The sequence below is a fragment of the Oryctolagus cuniculus genome, chromosome 6 (genome assembly GCF_051225735.1).
Source record: "Oryctolagus cuniculus isolate XC-2025 breed Fujian yellow rabbit chromosome 6, ASM5122573v1, whole genome shotgun sequence".
Classification (NCBI taxonomy): Eukaryota; Metazoa; Chordata; class Mammalia; order Lagomorpha; family Leporidae; genus Oryctolagus; species Oryctolagus cuniculus.
Genome location: NC_142872.1, coordinates 21265358 through 21287661, shown reverse-complemented (window position 1 = coordinate 21287661; position 22304 = coordinate 21265358). Strand labels below are relative to the sequence as shown.

General features: G+C 40.9%; 1 long non-coding RNA gene across 3 annotated transcripts in view; it reads right to left on the bottom strand.

Annotated features, from left to right (window-relative positions):
* The window catches only part of LOC100353408 (CDC42 small effector protein 2), a 103305-nt gene that overhangs the window by 65856 nt on the left and 15145 nt on the right, over nucleotides 1–22304 (bottom strand). For all 3 annotated transcript variants that reach the window (XR_016236066.1, XR_007918940.3, XR_007918941.3), the window contains one exon: nucleotides 5371–5535. This is a non-coding gene — a long non-coding RNA (CDC42 small effector protein 2). Of the gene's footprint in view, nucleotides 1–5370; nucleotides 5536–22304 lie in introns of those variants that run through there.

Here is a 22304-nt window from a genome sequence, read left to right as displayed (position 1 = left end):
CATCCCACATGTGTGCCAGTTCTAGTCCCAGCTACTCCTCTTCCAATCCAGCTCTCTGCTATGGCTAGGGAAAGCAGTAGAAGATGGCCCGAGTCCTTGGGTCCCTGCACCCATGTGGGAGACCTAGAGAAAGCTCCCAGCTCCTGGCTTAGGATTGGCTCAGATTCGGCCGTTGTGGCAAACTGGGGAATGAACCAATGACGGAAGACCTCTCTCTCTGTGCCTCTCCTCTCTCTGTGTAACTCTGACTTTGAAATACAAAAATAATAAGTAAATTAATTAAAAAAACCACCTGTACCTGTTCAGCACAAGTGCATTTTTTTCACCATTTTCAATGTCATTGGCTGAATCCACAAAGTGAAACATGCAGATACAAAGGGCTAACTGTATATACAAGAGAATATTGTAGTATAGCCTTAAAAATGAGTCATCAGACCAGCATTATGGTGTAGTAAGTCAAGCAGACGCCTGCCCTGCCAGCATCCTGTGCTGACGCTGGTTTGCGTCTCAGCTGCTCCACTTCCACCTAGCTCCCTGCTTATGCGCCTGGAAAAGCAGCAGAGGATGGCCCAAGTGCTTGGGCCCCTGCATGCACATGAAGACCCAGTAAGAGTTTCTGGGTTCAGCATGGCCCATCCTAACCATTACTGCCATTTGGGAAGTGAAGCAAAGGATCAAAAATTTTCTGTCTCTCCCTCTAACTCTGCCTTTCAAATGAATAAAATAAATATTAAAAAAAAAAGGAAGCAGCATGTACTACAATATGTATGAACCTGTAGATATTACACTAACTGAAATATGTCAGCTGCAAAAAGTTAATATTGTGTGATTCTACTTACTACGAAGTATCTAAAATAGTCAAATTTATAGAATCATACAGGAGGTACGTACTTGGAGGGAAAAAGAGAGACAGGAGGTTTTTTGGTGCGCAATTTCAAAAAGTTCTAGAGATCTTTCTCACAACAGTGCAGATATAATCTAACACTACTGAACTGTACGTTATCAGTTAAAATATATCTTTGTGTGTGTTTTGGAGAGACAGAGAGACACAGACAGAGCATGCTCCCATATGCTAGTTCACCTGCCAGCAACATGGCAGGAACCAAAACTCAACTGAGTCCTCACCACTCTCTCCCAGGATCTGCTTTAGTAGAAAGTAAGAGCCAGAGCCCAGAATCAAGCCCAGGTACTCCTCTGTGGGACACCAGTACCTTCACTGGCTTCTTAACCACTGGCATAGCCCTAGGAATACAGATCAATAACTTGATAATTAAGGATTAAAAGCCTTTACAGGCCAGCGCCACGGCTCACTAGGCTAATCCTCCGCCTAGCGGCGCCGGCACACCGGGTTCTAGTCCCGGTTGGGGCGCCGGATTCTGTCCCGGTTGCTCCTCTTCCAGGCCAGCTCTCTGCTGTGGCCCGGGAGTGCAGTGGAGGATGGCCCAGGTGCTTGGGCCCTGCACCCCATGGGAGACCAGGAAAAGCACCTGGCTCCTGGCTCCTGCCATTGGATCAGCGCGGTGCGCCGGCCGCAGCGTGCCGGCCGCGGCGGCCATTGGAGGGTGAACCAACGGCAAAGGAAGACCTTTCTCTCTGTCTCTCTCTCTCACTGTCCACTCTGCCTGTTAAAAAAAAAAAAAAAAAAAAAAAAAGCCTTTACTGTATGCGCTTATCCTTAACCCTAAATCTCACTTTTAGGAACTGGCAGAACACATTCACGGACGTGCACAGAGACCGAACTTGGGAGTGGGCACCAGGGCTGTCTTGATCCCATGTCCATGATGGACACAGCACTGAGGGAATTTTATTTTTGAAAATACAGTATCACAGAGTTATTTGAATTTTTTAATCGACCAAGTACGTATAATATACAAAGTGTATTTTTCAAAGTATCTTCCTTTGACTCTGTACAATAACACCGCAAGGGTCTCCTTTGAGAAAGGTTTAATAACATAGTATTCAGGTGGTCCAGAGAAGAACAATGAAGAGCTCAGTAGCAGTGGTTAAGGGCATAAACCTCAAAGCCTAACAGATAACAGTTAGGATCTTAACTTCCTCCACACTGCATAATTCCTGATAAAGATGCTGATCCACTCCTGTTATTTTCTCAGGTGCAAAGATGAACACAATTTACTTAACAATCAAGTCAAATAAAGTTGAAAAGTACTTGACATAGAGCCTCACATTTAGCACTTCAACTAATGTAAGCTATTATTAATAAAAAGCTATTCACTCCCTTAGTAAAAAGAGACATTACACAGCATTTATCAAAGTACTCTGTCCAAAAGACAAAGAACTCTAAAACTCCAATACACGTCTACCCCAAAGATTTTGAATGAGGTCCTATACCTGTATGGTATCTTCTCAGGAAAAAACAATTTTAATGAAGAATTAATTAATTTAAAGTCAGTCAGAAGACAGTCCCCATAATTACTTATTTTACAGTTTCAGAGGCACCCAGGGTTCAGCAGAAGTCTGCAAAAAGCCAACAATCACTGCAGAGGGCCGGATGCTCCATTCTTCTAAAACACTAACCCAACTGCAACTGATACGAACACAAATGCACACAGTAATATTCATTTAACGTCTCTTCCACTTAATAAGCTTTTTTTTGTAATGGCATGAACCACGTATTTGCTTACCATCTTAGCCCTTCTACTTAATATTTGAGTATTTGAATGAATCAGTAAATGGACAACCTTATCTGCCACCCTGCACACCTGTACCACAGCCCTATTTGCCTAATTTACAATTTAAGTTTTTCTAAGTCTGTGTTTTCATTATACACAGAATGAATGATGGGAAGATATATCTGTTAGAATGTCTTCATATACATGTAAGGGCAAATCCAAAGCCAACTGGATTAAAGAAAGAATTCACTGGCTCACCAGCAGAGTAGATGTATACCAACTACAAGAAAGGCTTGTTCCAGCAGCTCAACTGCTGTGACGAGGCGATAGTTCTCTCTACTCTGCTCCTTCAGTGTTGCCTTCTTATTTGACTATCTTTATTTTCAAGGTCAGAAGATAGCTGCCAGAAGTTCAGTGAGTATGTTTTCAAGTTGAAATTCAGAAAATTTAATACGTGCCTTTATCTCAACATTCTTAGCAAATATCCTAAGATCTACTTTGATTGATAAGGCTTAGGCCACATGCTTGCCATGACTGCAGGCATCTGGTCCAGTGCTTAAGATGCTCGTTAGGATGCCCATATCCCATGTCACAGCCAGAGTTCCATACACAGCTGTTGATCCCAGCTTTCAGCTAACACAGACCTCAGGAGGCAGCAGGTGATGACCCAAGTACCTGAGTCGCTAACATCCACGTCAGAGAAGTAGACTTCAGGTATCTGGGGCAGAACCAGCAGATGGGAGCTCTCTGTATTTGTATCTCAGTCTCTCAAATTAAAACAAAAATAAGCCTAGCAGATTATCTGATAAAATCATAAATGGATCTTATTTCATGCTTTCTCAAGATTATAATACCAGGATTTAAAAGACAGACAGGTACATGGAGGGGGGCAGTTTATCTCATAAAACTTTAAAATATGAGCAACTAAGTAATCCATCCTACAGCTCAAGACCCTCCTTAGAAAAAAGAAAAAAGACCCTACTTAGTTTATTCACTACCAAATCTCATCTCCCTTCTGGCCCCTCCCAAAGTACAACTATGTCCTAAGAACAAAGCAGGACATACACTTCAGGGAATCTTTGTGAATGTACATTGCAAAGTCAAATAAAAAATATTCCCAAATTATACTTTTTACTATCTATGATTCTCATTTCTATAATGAGTACAGAACACAAGACAGAAACTATTCTCTATTTTCATAACAGAGAAGAAACTGAAAATCCATTTATTAGATTTTGAGTCAATATTCAAACTGAAGAGAAGCTGGTTCTGATGACAAAATGGAACAGAAAACAAAAGGTAAAAACCAAGCAACATTTTCTACAAGAGAACTAACCACGTATACACAAGTTATAGTAACAGTTATATAAGTTATAGTAATTTTAAAGAAAAAGCCAAACTTTGGGGCCAGTGCTGTGGCTCAGAGGGTTAAAGCCTCGGCATCCTATATAGGCACCGGTTTGCATCCCGGCTGCTCCTCTTCTGATCCAACTCTCTGCTATGGCCTAGGAAAGCAGTGGAGGACAGCCCTAGTCCTTGGGACCCCACACACACATGGAAGACCCAGAGGAGGTTTCTGGCTCCTGGCTTTGGATCAGCTCATCTCCGACCAGTGTGGTCATTCAGGGAGTCAACCAGTGGATGGAGAACATCTCTCTGTCTCTGTTTCTGTCTCTGCCTCTCTCTGTGACTCTTTCAGATAAATAAAATAAAACTTAAAAAAAAAAAAAAACTTCACTCGCAATCTTAGTGAGAAGCAATGTGGTTAAAGAAAAGAATGTGAGTTAAAAAGAAAATCTCTGAATTTATTAACCTCTGGAGATTGGCTGTTCAAATACCAAATGATGCAATTCAGTCACTATGTTCTGATGGCATCACTAAGAAGACAGCAGCAATAAGGGTATAAACATAGCCCTGACTTCTACTGTTCATCAAGTGCTTCAAAGGCAGCAGACTCCAACAAATGTTACTATTACCAAGCAGAAATGCATGAGACACTAAAATGAAAGGGCTTGGGTAATCAAAAAAGGATGAAATAAATTAATCCAGATGATTTCTGTGGCAAGTAACACAAAATCTCCAGGTAAAACTGTTTAAAGAGTGAAAAAAAAAAAAATCAGGTAAGGTGGCTCCAAGCACATTACAAGGGGCTCTAGTTCTACTTCTCTGCAAGTTCCTTGGTTCTGCCCTCCTTTAAGTGAAACATCACCTTCAGGCTACTAGCAACTTGGCTGCAGCACTTACAGATGTCACATTCCAGATGTCAGATAAAACGAGCTCTGTGGAGAAGAGGGATGATCTCTTGTTTTCTCAAAAGCATGAAAACCTTCCCCAGAAGTCTCTGCCAGACTTCTCTTTCTCTTTCATTAACCAAAACTGGCTCTCATATCTATTCCTAAAACAATTACTCCCAAAAGGAGTGAGTTCTACCACAACAAAGATCAGAACGGACATTGGTAATGACCATGACTTGACAGACCTTGGACTGCAGAAAAAATAAAAGAAAAATACATAGACAAAGGACAGGATGTGCCCAAGGGGAGGAAGAAAGTCAGACCCTTGAGTCACACATTAAAGACACTACTGGAGTTTAAAAATATATATATTTTAAACTGCACTGTGGTGATTTCTCTAATACAAACATCAACTTACTATCTGCCAGTAAAGGCTAACAATGTAGAAAAAGTCTCTTTTTATGGAGAGTACGCAGGTTATTAAAATAGGGAAAAGTCAGACTTACCACTCCTCAGCAATGGAGCCATCCATTCAGTTACCTCTGGGGTGAGAACATTCCATTTGCTGCACACAGATGATTTTGCACACAGACTGTCGACAATTGTTCCTTGAAGGTTTCTTCTCATTTGGATTTGAGGTTTCACTCAAAAATCCATACTCCTGGCCTTATCTGCAAATTAAAGTACGAAATTAGGAGGCAAACCCATAGGAAGCACTTTCCTCCTCCCCCATCTATAATTAATACAGCCACATGAAAACTGAATTTAAACACTAAATCACTAAGCATCACGTTCAAACGAAACCACCCACATTTCAACACCCTACAGAACTTACTACACACAGTTACCACCCTTTCTCCTCATATAAATTTGGTGCTACTTCCGTATTTATCAGGTACAACTCTTACAGAAAGTTGCCCAATGGGCAGAAGTCAGAACACAGGTATCTTGGGTGGATTCACTCAGAGGACTTGGGGGCCGGCACCGTGGCTCACTTGGTTAACCCTCTGCCTGCAGTGCCAGCATCCCATATGGGCGCTGGGTTCTAGTCCTGGTTGCTCCTCTTTCAGTCCAGCTCTCTGAGTGGCCAGGGAAGGCAGTGGAGGATGGCCCAAGTGCTTGGGCCCCTGCACCCACGTGGGAGACCAGGAAGAAGCACCTGGCTCCTTGTTTCAAATCGACGTAGCTCCGGCCGTAGCGGCCATTTGGGGGGTGAACCAATGGAAGGAAGACCTTTCTCTTTGTCTCTCTCTCACTTTCTAACTCTGTCAAACAAATAAAATAAAAATAAATAAATAAATAAATCAGAGGACTTGAAATGAAAATCCAGTTTTCTGACCTTTCTGATCTTGAAATATCAGAAGATCTAGCCATACCGGGCCAACAGTCCCACAGATAACAATCTATCACAGTTGATTAGCAACTAACCCTCTACATTGGGCATGTGGCTCTGGGCTGTGGTCCTCCACTCTCCTTTACACAGCAACCTGGCTGTTGGCTACCCATCTAGATGCCACAGGCATCTGAGCTTGCAAACTTTGCTGAGTATTTACAACAGCTAGCTAGGAATACTTTACTACTGCCAAAGCCAAGCGTGTTTTTCTGCCTCAGAGATAGCACATATTATAAAAGGCTAACACAACGCACTCTGAAATCAAAGGTTTGTGTTCTAAATCTGCAAATGAGAAGTTATGCGTGTATTCAAGCCTGTTTCTAACCTCTTTAAAATACTCCGGGGCTGGCACTGTGGCGTAGTGCGTAAAGCTGCTGCCTACAGTGCCACCATCCCATATGTGCACCGGTTCAAGTCCCAGTTGCTCCACTTACAACCTGGGTTTCTGCTATGGCCTGGGAAAAGCAGAAGAAGGCCCAAGTACTTGGGTCCCTGCACTTGTGTGGGAGACCCAGAAGAAGCTCCTGGCTTCTGGCTTTGGATCGGTGCAGCTCCAGTGGCTGCAGGCATCTGGAGAGTGAACCAGAGGATGGAAGACTTTCTCTTTCTCTGCCTCTCAAATAAATAAATAAATATTTTTAAAAAATCCTTCATTTTCATTCAAATAAACACATAAGCTCATTAACACTGTAAACAACAGGCCTAAAACCTAACACGACCAAGATGAATCTGCCTTCTCCATCTCAGTAAACTGCCATGTGATCAATGTAGTCATTGCTCCAGTGACAAAAGTACAAATCCTTATCATAAACCCTCCCTCCTCCTCCAAAACGATCACCTAGCAATTGATTCTCCCTCTAAAACACATCACCTCCCCACACTAGTTTGTTTGATCATTGCCAATTGCAATATTGGCAATTAAAGTAACAAGGTATGTACATGGTCAAGAGTTCAGTCAATATATTCTTTAAAAGCATATACAGGGACCAGTGCCGTGGCTCAGTAGGCTAATCCTCCACCTGTGGCGCAGGCACTCCGGGTTCTAGTCCCGGTTGCTCTCCTTCCAGTCCAGCTTTCTGCTGTGGCCCGGGAAAGCAGTGGAGGATGGCCCAGGTCCTTGGGCCCTGCACCTGCATAGGAGACCAGGAGGAAGCACCTGGCTCCTGGCTTCGGATTGGTGCAGCGCACCAGCCGCAGCGGCCATTTGGGGGATGAACCAACGGAAGGAAGACCTTTCTCTGTCTCTCACTATCTAACTCTGCTGTCCAAAAAAAAAAGCATATACAGGGGCCAGCACTGTGGCGTAGCAAGCAAAGCCGATGCCTGCAGTGCTAGCATCCCTTATGGGTGCTGGTTTGAGTCCTGGCTTGGCTGTTTCACTTTCGAACCAGCTCTCTGCTATGGCCTGGGAAAGCAGCAGAAGATGGTCCCTGCACCAGCATGGGAGACCATGAGGAAGCTCCTGGCTCCTGATCAGTGCAGCTCCAACCATTACAACCAACTGGGGAGCGAACCAGTGGATGGAAGACCTCTCTGCCTCTCCTTCTCTCTCTGTGTAACTCCGACCTTCAAATAAATAAATCTTAAAAACACACACACACACACACACACACACACACCATTTGGATGTAACTCCTAGGATTCCAACCATAGCAGCTTGGTAATGGCACAGTGGGTTAAGCCACTGGCTACATCCCATACAAGAACCAGTGTAAGTTCTGGTTGTTCCACTTCAGATCTAGCTCCCTGCTTGAAGTGAACTGTGTATGGAAGCTCTACCCTCCCCCTATCCCCCTTAACTTTGTCATTTAAATAAATAAATGAATCTTTATTTAAAAAAGATTACAGCCATAAAACCAGCAATTACCCACTCAGAATCAGTTATTTTGTCAGAATTGCCTAAAAGTTCAACTATTCAAATAATGTTAGCTTGAAATGTAAAGGTTCCATATCAAAATACTGGAGATGCCATACATAACATTGCAAAGTACTGATATTACATTTTATGAACTTCTCCATTTCTTCAACTGCAGGCTGACAGTGAACTAAGAGGCCACACTTCATTTGATGATTAAATTTAAAAAGGGGGGGGGGGTGTTAGAAGTCAGCTTGCAGGATACAAGATCAACACTCAAAACCCAATTCTATTTCTATAGAACTGTTCAAATTCTGGAAAAATTTTGACTTACAATGCATCAAATATGAAGCAATTAGGAATAAATAAATGATATACAAAGAACATAAATAAATGGAAAGCAACACTTTAAATATGCAGTTACTTTTATAACAAAGTTATTCAATCTATATTAATAACTAGTAGCAAGACTAATAAGGACTCTCTCACTGTATTGTTTGAAATTTGTGACCAAAACCTTTCTTTTCAGGAAATAACTCTTCAAAAGTGTAATAACTAAATGCTAAGGATCAGAAATATAACTACTGATTACAAGAAAGCATATGCCAAAAACAGCACTCTATTTATATAGTATAATTTGGCTGGGCAAAAAGACAATGTGGAAGATTTCAACATTTAGTTGGTCATGTTTCATACAGTACCTTTGTCTTTCATTACATTTGATTAGAATTAGATTTAAAAGTTAAGTCACTTCACTGTCAACCAAAAATACATCTTAACAATCATTCATTGAGAACTTATCTGGGTATTAACACTAAAATGTACTTCAAATTCTGTTCAGAATTCATGGAAAAGTCATGAAATCAGATCCAGTTTAATTTGGGGCATTTGTTTGTGTTTTCTGTACCATATGAAGGCACGACTATCCTCATCTGCCTGCTACTTATACTGACAAGACAGAGTAAATGCATTATTTCCTGAGCTGAATTTAAGCATTAAATTTTATTTTAGACAAATCAAAAGCATGTATCCCCATCTCAATATAGATTTCTAGTAAATCTCAGTTTCATTACAATGCTGGGAAGAAAATGGATCCATCTTTCAGGAAATAAGTTAACAGTGCCTTGTGTACTTGTAGGACAGTCACAAAGAGAAATTTGCCACTTCTTCATCATCCCAAATGACAGAACTAGAATGAATGAGTGGATGCTATATGTTCCACATATTAGAATATCTTCTTGTGTCACTACTGCCAGAAACTAGAATGTCCTGATCTGCCATCAGAGAGCAGGATGTTAGGATAAGTGATTCAGAATTCTCCCAGAGTTTATTTAGACCAGTTTTACAATTTCTTCCAATTCTAAGATCCTCTCATGAATTTAAAAACAAAATGTATTTTTAAGTGCCTGACCCATCACAATTCAAAAGTCTCAAATTTAAGCTGATTAAACCAGAAAAAGCTAACATCCTAAATCTTACAGTAACATTTTTGTTTCCCCAGTGGATAGTAAATTATCAGGCCCTGATGCTGAGTGAAAAGCATGTTCTTAAACACATGTCCAATTTCCATGCTCATTTAATATCAAACACTAAGTTTCATTTTTCTAAACAAAGAAATATAAATCTGTTAGGGAGAAATACAGATCTGTCAGAAATCTAGTCCAAATTTTTCATTTCACAGACTCAAAAAAGGTAGAGAAATTTGTCCCCAAATCACATAACTCATTAGTATAATATCCAATAACACTGAAATAAATCATTGCCATTTATTCTCTGTAAGCACACACTGTAAAGAAATGCATATAACCATTCACTTAAGCAATTCAACTGAAAAGTTATCTGGGAAATAACATAGCTGTGATGACAGTGTTCACACAGTTAGGTTTGCTTCTTGGTACTATTTGCTGGTACTGATAATATTCCTAGATTCTACGAGAGTAAGATATAAAAGGTTACAAAAATGGATATGGCAAATAAGGCAAAAATTTTAAGCCTAGAAAGAACCTATTTCTAATGGCTGGATTTTCAGAATCTGGTGGGGTTGAGATTCATATGTCTCAGTAAGAAGCAGAAGGATGAGGTAATAAGGACAGGCTACTGATGGGAATGCAAAGCACAACCCCTTTGGAACCAGTTCAGCAATTTTCTTATCAGATAGTCTCACAGTTATCATGCTCCATAGCAAACCCACTCCCCCATTAAACGAAAACACATGTTGACACCAAAAAATACAGGCCACAGGAAGCAGGACGTGACAGCAGCAATTAATAAAAGAGTCAATCTGTTTGAATTCTGGCCCTGCCACTTACGAGATGCGTCAAACAGGCAAGTTACTCACCCACTCCATGCCTCACTTTCCTAGACTCTAAAATGGAAATAATTCATATGGTTATTGTAAGGTTTAAACTGGATTAATATACATAATATGCTTACATGTTCTGACACAAAGTAAGTCTTCAGAAGTGAAGTTGTAAGGAGACACTTTAATGCCACTTACATTAGAGCTGTAAATCTACATGAGCGTGGGGAGTTTATCCCCCAAAATTTCCCTTTCATAAGATTAGGAATCTGGCATCCAGTCCTGGGTGTCGTATTTTAAGAGACATTAAGGGGCCTGGCGCTGTGGCACAGCGGGTTAATGCCCTGGCTTGAATCACCAGCATCCCATATGGATGCTGGTTCTAGTCCTAGCTGCTCCTCTTCCAATCCAGCTCTATGCTATGGCCTGGAAAAGCAGTGGAAGATGGCCCAAGTCCTTGGGCTCCTGCACCTGCATGGGAGACCTGGAAGACGCTCCTGGCTCCTGGCTTCGGATGGGCCCATCTCCGGCTGTTGCAGCCATCTGGGGAGTGAATCAGCGGATGGAAGACCTCTCTCTCTGTCTCTACCTCTCTCTGTAACTCTGCCTTTCAAATAACTAAAATAAATCTTAAAAAAAAAAAAAAAAGAGAGAGAGAGAGACAGACAGACATTAAGGGCCATCACTGTGGCATAGCAGGTTAAGATGCCGCATGTAGTGCCGGCATCCCATATGTGCGCCAGTTTAAGTCCCAGCTGCTCCACTTCCTATCCAGCTCTTTGCTATGGCCTGGAAAAGCAGTAGAAGATGGCCCAAGTCCCTGGGGTCCTAACCCACATGGGAGACTCAGAAGAAGCTCCTGGCTCCTAGCTTTGGACTGGTGCAGCTCCAGCCATTGCGGGCAACTGGGGAGTGAACCAGCAGATGAAAGACCTCTTTCTCTGCCTCTCCTTTTCTCTCTGTGTAACTGAATTTCAAATAAGTAATAAAAATAAAATCTTACAAAGACATTAATACATTAGACTGTGTCCAGAACAGAAAACAGGTGAGAGTCTGAAAATTACATCATATGAGCAAAATGTTAAGGAAACTACAGAAATTAAGCCTAGCAAAAAGCAACAGGAAGATAAAACAGCCTTCAAATACCTGTAGGCCTGAACACAGCATGTGAAAGAGCAAGATGATCTAACACAAATTGCCATAGGAGGTGAAACCAACAACACTACACAGAAGGTCCATGAAAGTAATTTTCGGTTTAAAAAAAAAAGGAAGAGCCAAACTTAGGGCTGGCTCAGCCCCAGCTGTTGCGGCCATTTGGGAAGCGAACCAGTGGATCAAGGAACTTTTTCTTCTCTTTTTCTCTCTTTCAAAAAAAAATAAGTGAATCTTAAAGAAAAAGGAAGAGCCATCTAAAAGTCTAAATGCTCAAAAAAAGATACTGGAATGCCTAGAAAGGGGTGACTTAATGATCACCAGAAGCTTTTAATTATCAGAGAAACTAAAAGGATTCCAACATTTGGAAGAACATTACACTAAACAACATCTATAGTTACTCTTCGCAATAGCTACAATCATGTCCCAGAGTCTGTGTGGCTGAATTAAAAACCACAAGAAAAATAACAATGAGGGAGCAGATGCTGTTACTCAGTCCAGCTGCCTGGGATGTGTGCATCCCATACTGGAGTGTTTCACGCAAGTTTCTGCTCCTCTGCTTCTGACTGCACTTTCTGCTCATGTCCCTGAGAAGCACTTGACCCAGTGGAAACTCAGATGGGGGTTCCTGGCTCCTGCAGCCATTTGGGGAATAAACGAATGAATCAATCTCAATCAGTCTCTGCCTTTCAAGTACATAGGAATTTTAAAAATTCTTTTAAAACAGGCACAAGATTTACCTGTTTGTTTTGCAAACAACACAGAAAAATTATGGGTAAAAATGAGTACATTAGATTTTTCTATAATAAGCATCTCAAAGAAAAATAGTAAACATTTTCAGATTAGAAGTTTCATTTTCATTTGACCCTGTGTGAAAAAGAAAGATATCTAGGCTCTAAATTGTCATTCTATTCAGATATAAAATTTATTAGAGGATAAAACTACATAAAGAAGAATTACTTAGGATGTATTAACTTTTAAAAAGATACTCTAGAGTGGGAATAAGAGAGGGAGGAGATGTACAGTTTAGTGCGTGTTCCCTCGGAATTACCCCTAAGGGTAAAACTAAAACTTGCATGGGACTCCAAATCCCAATAAGCTGGCAGGTACCAAGGCCATCTTACTAGTTAAACTGATCAGTTTAAGGCCCACGGCTCACTTGGCTAATCCTCCACCTGCAGCACCAGTGTCCCATATGGGCGCGGGATTCTAGTCCCGGTTGGAGTGCTGGATTCTGTCCCGGTTGCTCCTCTTCCAGTCCAGCTCTCTGCTGTGGCCTGCGAAGGCAGTGGAGGATGGCCCAAGTCCTTGGGTCCCTGCACCTGCATGGGAGACCAGGAGGAGGCACCTGGCTCCTGGCTTTGGATTGGCGTAGCTCTGGCCGTTGCAGCCATTTGGGGAGTGACCCAGCGTAAGGAAGACCTTTCTGTCTCTCTCACTGTCTGTAACTCTACCTGTCAAATAAATAAATGAAAATCTTTAAAAAAAAATGTATAACTGATCATAAAGAGAGGATAAGTGTCAAAGGGATCACATAAACAAGACAAAATGTCTGCTAATAATAACAGAATTAAAAAGGAGAGAATGATCCAACATGGGAAGCAGGCCACATGGCAGACTCACAGAATGACAAATGCCCCAAACAGCACTCTGGCCTCAGAATCAGCCCTTAAGGCATTCAAATCTGGCTAAAAAGACCATGAGAGCATTCAGGCTTGGAAAGCCAAGACACTGTGGCAAAAAAATGACCTAAATTAAAGATCTCTGTGAGTGAGATCCTGGTGGAAAGAAGGCGCCATCAAAGGAGGAGGTACCTTTCTCCGAAGGGAGGAGAGAACTTCCACATTGATTATGGCCCTGTCTAAATACTGACAGAGTTTGTGGTCACAAAAGGCTTTGATAGCCTTGGCAACTCATGACAAGAGCCTCGGGTGATCACTGACATCATAAATAAGAGTGTCAACTGTTAAATCAACAATAGGAGTCACTGTGCACTTACTCTACATGTAGGAACTCTGTTATTAATGAGCTGTACTATGAGAACTAATGGTAAAACTAGTCTTCAAACAGTACTTCATACTTTGTTTCTGTGTGGGTGCAAACTGTTGAAATCTTTACTTAGTATAGAGTTGATCTTCTGTATATAAAGATAATTAAAAATGAATCTTAATGAAGAATGGGATGGGAGAGGGAGTAGGAGGTGGGATAGGAGTATGGGTAGGAGGGAGGTTATGGGGAAAAGAACAGCTATAATCCAAAAGCTGTACCTGTGAAATTTACATTTATTAAATAAAAGCTTTATAAAAAAAAAAAAAGATACTCTAGAGTGGCCGGCATTGTGGCATAGCACATAAGGCTATCACCTGTGATGCCAGCTCCCATATGGGCACCAGTCAAGTTCTGGCTGCTCCATTTTTTATCCAGTTCCCTGCTAATGCATGGGAAAGCAGCAGAAAGCAGCACAGGTATTTGGGTTCCTGCCACGCACATGGGAGACCTAGATGAAGCTCCTGAATTTTGGCTTTGGTCTGGCCAATGGAGGAAAGGTGTTCCTCTGACTTTAAAATAAATAAATAAACCTTTAAAAAAAAAATCTAGTATATTAAATGTCTGCCTTTTTATTTACACGCTTAGAAACACAAGGAATTTTTAAAGTTTTCCTGTAATATGATTATGATGGCTATGGGTACAAGAAGAAAAACTACAGAGAAGAATGGACTTAAACAAAGGCTTCATTCTCTGTGCTGTCATATTTGATTATATCAGATGCCAAACTGATCTGAAAAGTGCCATTTGTACACAAGAACAAAGATGCAAAAAAATTAAAAAGCATCAGAATTTATCAAGTCATCCTTATCCTATGACTTTCTTTTAAAAACTGATTAAAATGTCTAAATTAATAACACTGTCATCTTTAACTTACTACTACATGTATCTACAATCTGCTTACTTTTATTTTACAGCACATAAACAAAAAAATTCTACTTTCATTTAAATGTTAGTTTTAAATAGTATGCTCCACTGTCAAGTTTGAGTTCATTAAGGGAGGCAGAGCAGTCTTAACCATCCAGAGGAAAGTGCTTTTTAAAAAATCTCTTATAAAGGCCGGCGCCGCGGCTCGCTAGACTAATCCTCCGCCAAGCGGCGCCGGCACACCGGGTTCTAGTCCCAGTCAGGGCGCCGGATTCTGTCCCGGTTGCTCCTCTTCCAGGCCAGCTCTCTGCTGTGGCCAGGGAGTGCAGTGGAGGATGGCCCAGGTGCTTGGGCCCTGCACCCCATGGGAGACCAGGAAAAGCACCTGGCTCCTGGCTCCTGCCATCGGATCAGTGCGGTGCGCTGGCCGCAGCGCACCGGCCGCGGCGGCCATTGGAGGGTGAACCAATGGCAAAGGAAGACCTTTCTCTCTGTCTCTCTCTCTCTCACTGTCCACTCTGCCTGTCAAAAAAAAAAAAAAAAAAAAAACTCTTATAAAAAAATTAAATTTATAAATCATTATCTTCCCATACAACTTCTTAAAAACCTATTTACCTATGTGGAAAGCTACAGCAGAGAAGTAATCCAATCAAAATGGGAAGCGTCTTACATCTGGGATATAGCCTCTTCTCTCTTGTGTGTTGAAATCTTTTTTTTTTAACTTTTATTTAATGAATATAAATTTCCAAAGTACAGCTTATGGATTACAATGGCTTCCCCCCCATATCGTCTCTCCCACCCGCATCCCTCCCCTTTCCCACTCCCTCTCCCCTTCCATTCACATGAGGATTCATTTTCGATTCTCTTAATATACAGAAGATCAGTTTAGCATACATTAAGTAAAGATTTCAACAGTTTGCTCCCACACAGAAACATAAAGTGAAAAATAATAGATGATTTTTTAAATGATGATGAAATCAGATCAGACCTATTGTCATGTTTAATCCCAGTGAGAGTCAAGTTGGGAATTGATAATTTCTTCTTTTTTTTTTTTTTTTACAGAAGATCAGTTTAGTATACATTAAGTAAAGATTTCAACAGTTTGCACCCCCATAGAAACACAAAGCGAAATATACTGTTTGAGTACTCATTATAGCATTAAGTTTCAAGTACAGCACATTAAGGACAGAGATCCTACATGAGGAGTAAGTGCACAGTGACTCCTGTTGTTGACTTTACAAATTGACACTCCTGTTTATGGCATCAGTAATCTCCCTATGCACCAGTCATGAGTTTCCAAGGCTATGGAAGCCTTTTGAGTTCACCGACTCTTATCTTGTTTAGACAAGGTCATAGTCAAAGTGGAGGTTCTCTCCTCCCTTCAGAGAAAGGTTCCTCCTTCTTTGAAGACCTGTTCTTTCCACTGGGATCTCACTCACAGAGATCTTTCATTTAGGGTTTTTTTTTGTTTTTTGTTTTGTTTTGTTTTGTTTTGTTTTGTTTTCCCAGAGTGTCTTGGCTTTCCATGCCTGAAATACTCTCATGGGCTTTTCAGCCAGATCGGAATGCCTTTAGGGCTGATTCTGAGGCCAGAGTGCTGTTTAGGACATCCACCATTCTATGAGTCTGCTGAGTATCTCGCTTCCCATGTTGGATCACTCTCCCCTTTATTTATTCTATCGGTTAGTATTAGCAGGTACTAGACTTGTTTATGTGCTCCCTTTGACTCTTAGTCCTTTCATTATGATCAATTGTGAAGTGAAATTGATCACTTGGACTGGTGAGATGGCATTGGTACATGCCACCTTGATGTGTGTTGAAATCTTAATCCCTGGTATCTCTGTATATGTATAATTAAAAATAGGGTTGTTGGAGACACACCCAACTCACAATGGTTAAATCCGTGATGTTTCGACTTACAATGGTGTCAAAGTTCATCACATTCAGTAAAAGCATACTTCAAAATTTGAATTTTGGTCTCCTCCCAAGAAGTGATATGTAGTACCATACTCTTGCAATGCAGAGCAGCAGCCATGAACTACAGGAGACAGCCACTTGATCAAAAGGGGAAACAGATGATACTCTATAGCATACTGCGTTACTGCTGCTTTTTCTATACAGGTATTCAGCAAATGTTATGAGATATTCAATAATTTTATTATAACATAGACTTTGGGTTAAATGACTTTGTCCAACCATAGCCTCATGTAAATAGTCTGAGTACATTTAAGATAAAGTAAACTAAACTATGGTATTGGTAGATTAGATGTATTCAATACATTTTCAACTTACAATGAGATGAATGAGATGTAATCCTATGTCAACCATGTGTACACATTTAATTTGTCCCAGCATCATTATAAGCTCTCAATTTCATCATTCTCTTACAGAGGAAATCAATCTGCATTTTCAGTCAGGCTTTGACACATTAGTGCCTAAAATACCAGAAACTTTTGATAGCTTGTAAAAACCAGAGGTTTCTCATAGTTCTGGGAGTCTGGGAGTCCAAAACCAAGGCACTGGTATAATCTGACTGGTGAGAGCACTGTGCAATTGGGTCTTTATCCTCACATGATGGGAGGGTACAGGTAACTCTCTTTATAAGGGCACCTAACCCCAAATTACCCCCTCCCATCACCAACACCTTGGGGCTTAAGGTTTCAACAGATGAACTTAGTAAGGACACCAACATTCAGGGCAGAGCATTACTCAACTCAAGAGTACTAAAATCTGACATATTTCCAAGTTACGCTATCAAAATATCTCTGTTCAACCACCTAACATTGTAATTAACATGTATAGATTAAGAAGATCTGCATTTGGAATAGACTTAGTAATCAACTGTTATTCCAAGAGAATACAATAAAATGGTTTCTAGATTATTTTAACATCCTGTGCCAGAGTAGAGACAGTATTCTAAGTTATTTTTAAAAAATCACCATGCCAGGTGGGGAGTAGGGGGGCAGCATTGTGGCAAAGCAGGTTAAGACATCGCCTGCAAAGCAAGCATCCCATATGGGCTTTGGTTGCAGCCCTGGCTGCTCCACTTGAAATTCATCTCCCTGCTAATGCACCTGGGAAAACAGCAGAAGATGACCCAAGTGCTTCGACCCCTGCCACCCACACAGGAGACCCAGATGCAGTTTTAGGCTCCTGGCTTGGACATGGCCAAGTTCCAGCCACTGCAGTCATTTGGGGAGTAAACCAGTGGACAAAAGCTCTCTCTCTCTGTCTCATTCTCTCTCCCTGTAACTGACTCTCAAGTAAATAATGAAGTTTATTAAAAATAAAGAAGCACTATGGGAATAGTATTCCCATAGCTAAGGCGCCAGTGTTCCACACAGGAAAACCTGGGCTTGATATTCAACAGTGGCTCCAGACTCCAACTTCCTGCTAATGTAGACGTTGGCAGTAATCGTTCAACCAGCCCAGCCCTGGACATTACAGGCATTTGGGGAACGAACCAATGGATGGAAGCTCACTCTGTTTCTGATCCCGCCTCTCAAAAACATTTGTTTAACAGTCACCACGTATATGAATTCATGCATCATAAGTACTTTTGTCATATAAACATTTTATAGTTAATTTAGACAATAACAGTTAATCAAAAATGGAAACAATGTACTACTTTCCAAGTACAGAACACCAGAAACCTACAACCACAGAACAGTTTTATTATTTCCTATCTTGCTTATAAACCAGGCACACTTAACACACATATTCTGCCTGGCTTCTTGTGAAGGCCTTTCCCATGCCCAAACTTTTATAGTGACTCATGTTTTCTTCTGGAATTCTTAAGGTTTTCTTTTTTATACTCAACTCTGGAAAATGGAGAATCTGTCTTGGTAAGAAGATACAGTTTTTTCTAACTTTGACAATCACTTGCAGGAGGTTCTTGTTACTACTGGTCTGTAGAGTACTACAATAACTATACTGGTGTCATTATAAAGGCCAGTTACACACTTCTTTAAAACAAAGCTTTCAGTTAAAACTTAAGAGTAAATGAAATCAATTATTTGAACACACACACACAATTACCAATTACAGCGAAAGATAACCTGCTCCCTTTACTCCATAGTCCAGTCCTCAACCTAGCATAAAATTTAATATTTTACAGGGGTCACATCAGCCTGGACAGTTTACTTTGCTTTTATTTATTCACTTGAGTGAAAGACAGACAAAGCTCCCACCTACTGATTCATCTCCCAAATGCCCACAATGGCCAGAACTGGTAACCTGACCCAGGTTTCCCACATGAACAACAGGAACCCAATCACTTGAGCCATCACTGCTACTGCACAGGGTCTGGTATTTGCAAGAAGATGGAGTCAGGAGCCAGAGCTGGTATGGATCCCAGGTATTTCTATATGAGATGCTGGTGTTAACTGTTGGGTTCAAGACCTGGCCCTTTAGAGTTGTAAGGAAATCAATTTTCAGGTTGCCAACTTCTTCCATACTCTTTTTGTGAAACTGGTATGTCTAAATATTATTCCTTGTCATTTTCTTCCAATCTTATCACAATGCCTCTTCTATTTTTGGAATCAAAGTCACACCTCTTACTCCTCTCAAACCTTAGTATGTATTACCTCCAAAAATCTCCAGTGCACCAAAGGGATCACTGATAGAGATAGGATAATCTCATAAAAGCAAAACAAAAACACAAAAAGAGATGAGAGGCCTTATGCTGCAAACTGAACAAAATTCTTTGCCTTATTAATTGAAAATCAAGCTCAGAAAAATTTAAAAATACAAGTCAAAGTCCCTGGATGAGGTACTGACATGCTCATTAGAACTGAAAAATAACTCAGATGATGGCTGCTAAGAAAACACTCCCCTCTGACTAGTTTGATCACGAGGACTAGCAACTGGAATTTATAGCAATATTGGCAATTAAAGTGAAAAAGTATGCACATGGTAAGATTTCAGTCAATATATTCTTTAAAAGCATATACAGGGGCTAGTGCTGTAGTGTAGCGGGTAAAGCTGCCACCTCCAGTGCCAGGATCCCATATGGGCACCAGTTTGAGTCCCGACTGCTCCACTTCCAGTCCAGCTCTCTGCTGTGGCCTGGGAAAGCAGAAGATGGCCCAAGTGCTTGGGCCCCTGCACCTGCATGGGAGATGCGGAAGAAGCTTCTGGCTCCTGGTTCAGATCCCTTCTGCTCCAGCCGCTGCAGCCAATTGGAGAGTAAACCAGTGGATGGAAAACCTCTCTCTCTCTCCTCTCTGTGTAACTCTTTCAAATAAATAAATAAATCTTGAAAATGTTATAGAGAATATGAATGAAGCTTAAAGATTTTAGCTTGCCAACACAGAATAATATTTAATAGCAGTGTTCAGTAAAATTATCTTCCATAGTAACAGAAATGTAATGAGCTGCTTAAAAGTAATCAACTTGAAAAGAAGTGGATGGGTGGGAGCTAGCACTTCAATTTCAATGACTGAAAACACCCATGTCAAAACCTAATCCTGGCCGGCGCTGCGGCTCACAAGGCTAATCCTCCGCCTTGCCGAGCCGGCACACTGGGTTCTAGTCCCGGTCGGGCGCCGGATTCTGTCCTGGTTGTCCCTCTTCCAGGCCAGCTCTCTGCTGTGGCCAGGAAGTGCAGTGGAGGATGGCCCAAGTACTTGGGCCCTGCACCCCATGGGAGACCAGGAGAAGTACCTGGCTCCTGCCATCGGATCAGCGCGGTGCGCCGGCTGTCGGCCGGCCACAGCGACCATTGGAGGATGAACCAATGGCAAAGGAAGACCTTTCTCTCTGTCTCTCTCACTGTCCACTCTGTCAAAAGAACAAAAAAAAACAAAAAAAAAAAAAAAAAAAAAAAAAAAAAAACAATCCCTTGTTCCTTCAAAGTATTAAATAGGCATCTGCACAGGAGAACTGTTTCCAGGCGAACCTAACACGTTCTGTTCCAAACACTGGCCAACTGAAGCTACCATCTCTAACTTATTCTCAATGGCAAAGCATCTGAATTGCAGTACTTGGAAGTTATTTATCATATGGTTTCTTTTAATGACACCTACTATATAAAAACTACCCATCAGTTTAATATATCATGAAACATGACAGATATATAAATATTTTTGTATGCAAAAGCACACTAAACTTTTCAGCACTCTTTCTCAAAATTTTATGAGGAAATAAAAAGTTTTTAGAAAGCTCCATATCAAAAAAGTGTAACATCTCTTCATTCTAGATTCTAAGTAGAAAACTTTCACTAGACTTACTAGTTTATATATCATCTCTAAAGGTTACCAGAAATTCTCACATTTTCACAAAATAGGTGGAAGTAACATAAATAAGAAAATAAAATATTTAAATTGTAAGTTGGTTCAATTCTATAAAAATACAGCATTTACAGCAAAAAGTAAGGAAACTTCAGTTTTATCTGCTGGAAATTTCATCCAAAGAGCAACAAAACTTAAAAGAGTTTTCATAAGCATCAACTTATTTCCAACTGCGAATAGAACTGATACACTGCCTTATGAAAATAACAGAAAATTTTCAATTCACATGAAAGAAAAAGAAGATTTTCTGATCAAATTAAATCAGATCTCTTGACACTTTAAAATCAAACTGCATGTAAAATTTTCTAACCTAGCAGAAGGCTTCTGCTGAATGTTGGAGATGCTGGCCTGCTCAGGTAGCACTTGGTATTCATTCTTTCCCACCACTCACTATACTTGCCTTCTTGTACCTCAGAAGTAGGGGAACAAAAACAAAAAACAAACCACCCCCCCCCCCCAAAAAAAAAAAAAACCACACACACTCCACTTCCCAGACTTTCCCTTCCAATTAGCATTCAGAATGCAAATAAGGCTCCACTAATAAGAAGGCCTCCGGTGAGATTTGGAAAGCGGAAGTGAAAAGGAAACTATCTTTCTGCTGCTGACTTCAGTGGTGAACTATGAAACAAAGGACTTTTCGAAGCAGTAGCAGTAGCCAACGTGTAGTCACCAGATTTGAATGTATCTAAAACAGGCATACCCTCAGATCCAGTGTTTGTACAACTCAGCAGCTTCAGCATCCTGATCTCTAGCCTATGGTCTTATGCTCCTGAACATATTAATCCAGTGACAGCCCTTTGATTCCGGCCTTTCCAGACCATCTCCAGATTTTATACACTCCAAACCCCCTATATAAAATATATTTCTGCCTGAAAATCCTACAGTAGTGTCTGCTTCATGCAATGAACGTTGAAAGATACAGTATTGTTTAAGTCTAAAATAGCACCACCAGTATTTGTCCTCTTCCTCCTCACTTTAGAACTTAAATTTAGAATTATTTTATACTACTATTATGAAGTAAAGTTTTGAGGCCAACAAGAAGAAATAAAAACTCTCTTAGCTGCAACTGAAAATTATTCTGTTTATGATATATACTAAGTGTATTCTAATATAAAATAGTAAAACTCCTGACACTGAATTATCTTGGCTTTCCTTGGTTGAATAAAATTGTGTCAGTAATATACAAAGCTAAATATGTGACTTTTTTTTAGTTTCTTTTAGCCCAACCATAAAAGAAATATGCACTTGTTTTAAGTCAGTATGAAGGGGCCAGTGCTGCGGCGCAGTGGGTAAAGCTGATGCCTGCACTGCAGGCATTCCATTTCAAGTCCCAGCTGCTCCAGTTGCGATCCAGCTCTCTGCTGTGGCCTGGGAGGGCAGTAGAAGATGGCCCAAGTTCTTGGGCCTCTGCACCCGTGTTGGAGACCCAGAAGAAACTCCTGGCTTCAGATGGGCACAGCTCTGGCTGCTGCGGTCATCTGAGAAGTGAGCAGGTAGATGGAAGACACCTCTCTCTCTCTCTCTCTCTCTCTCTCTCT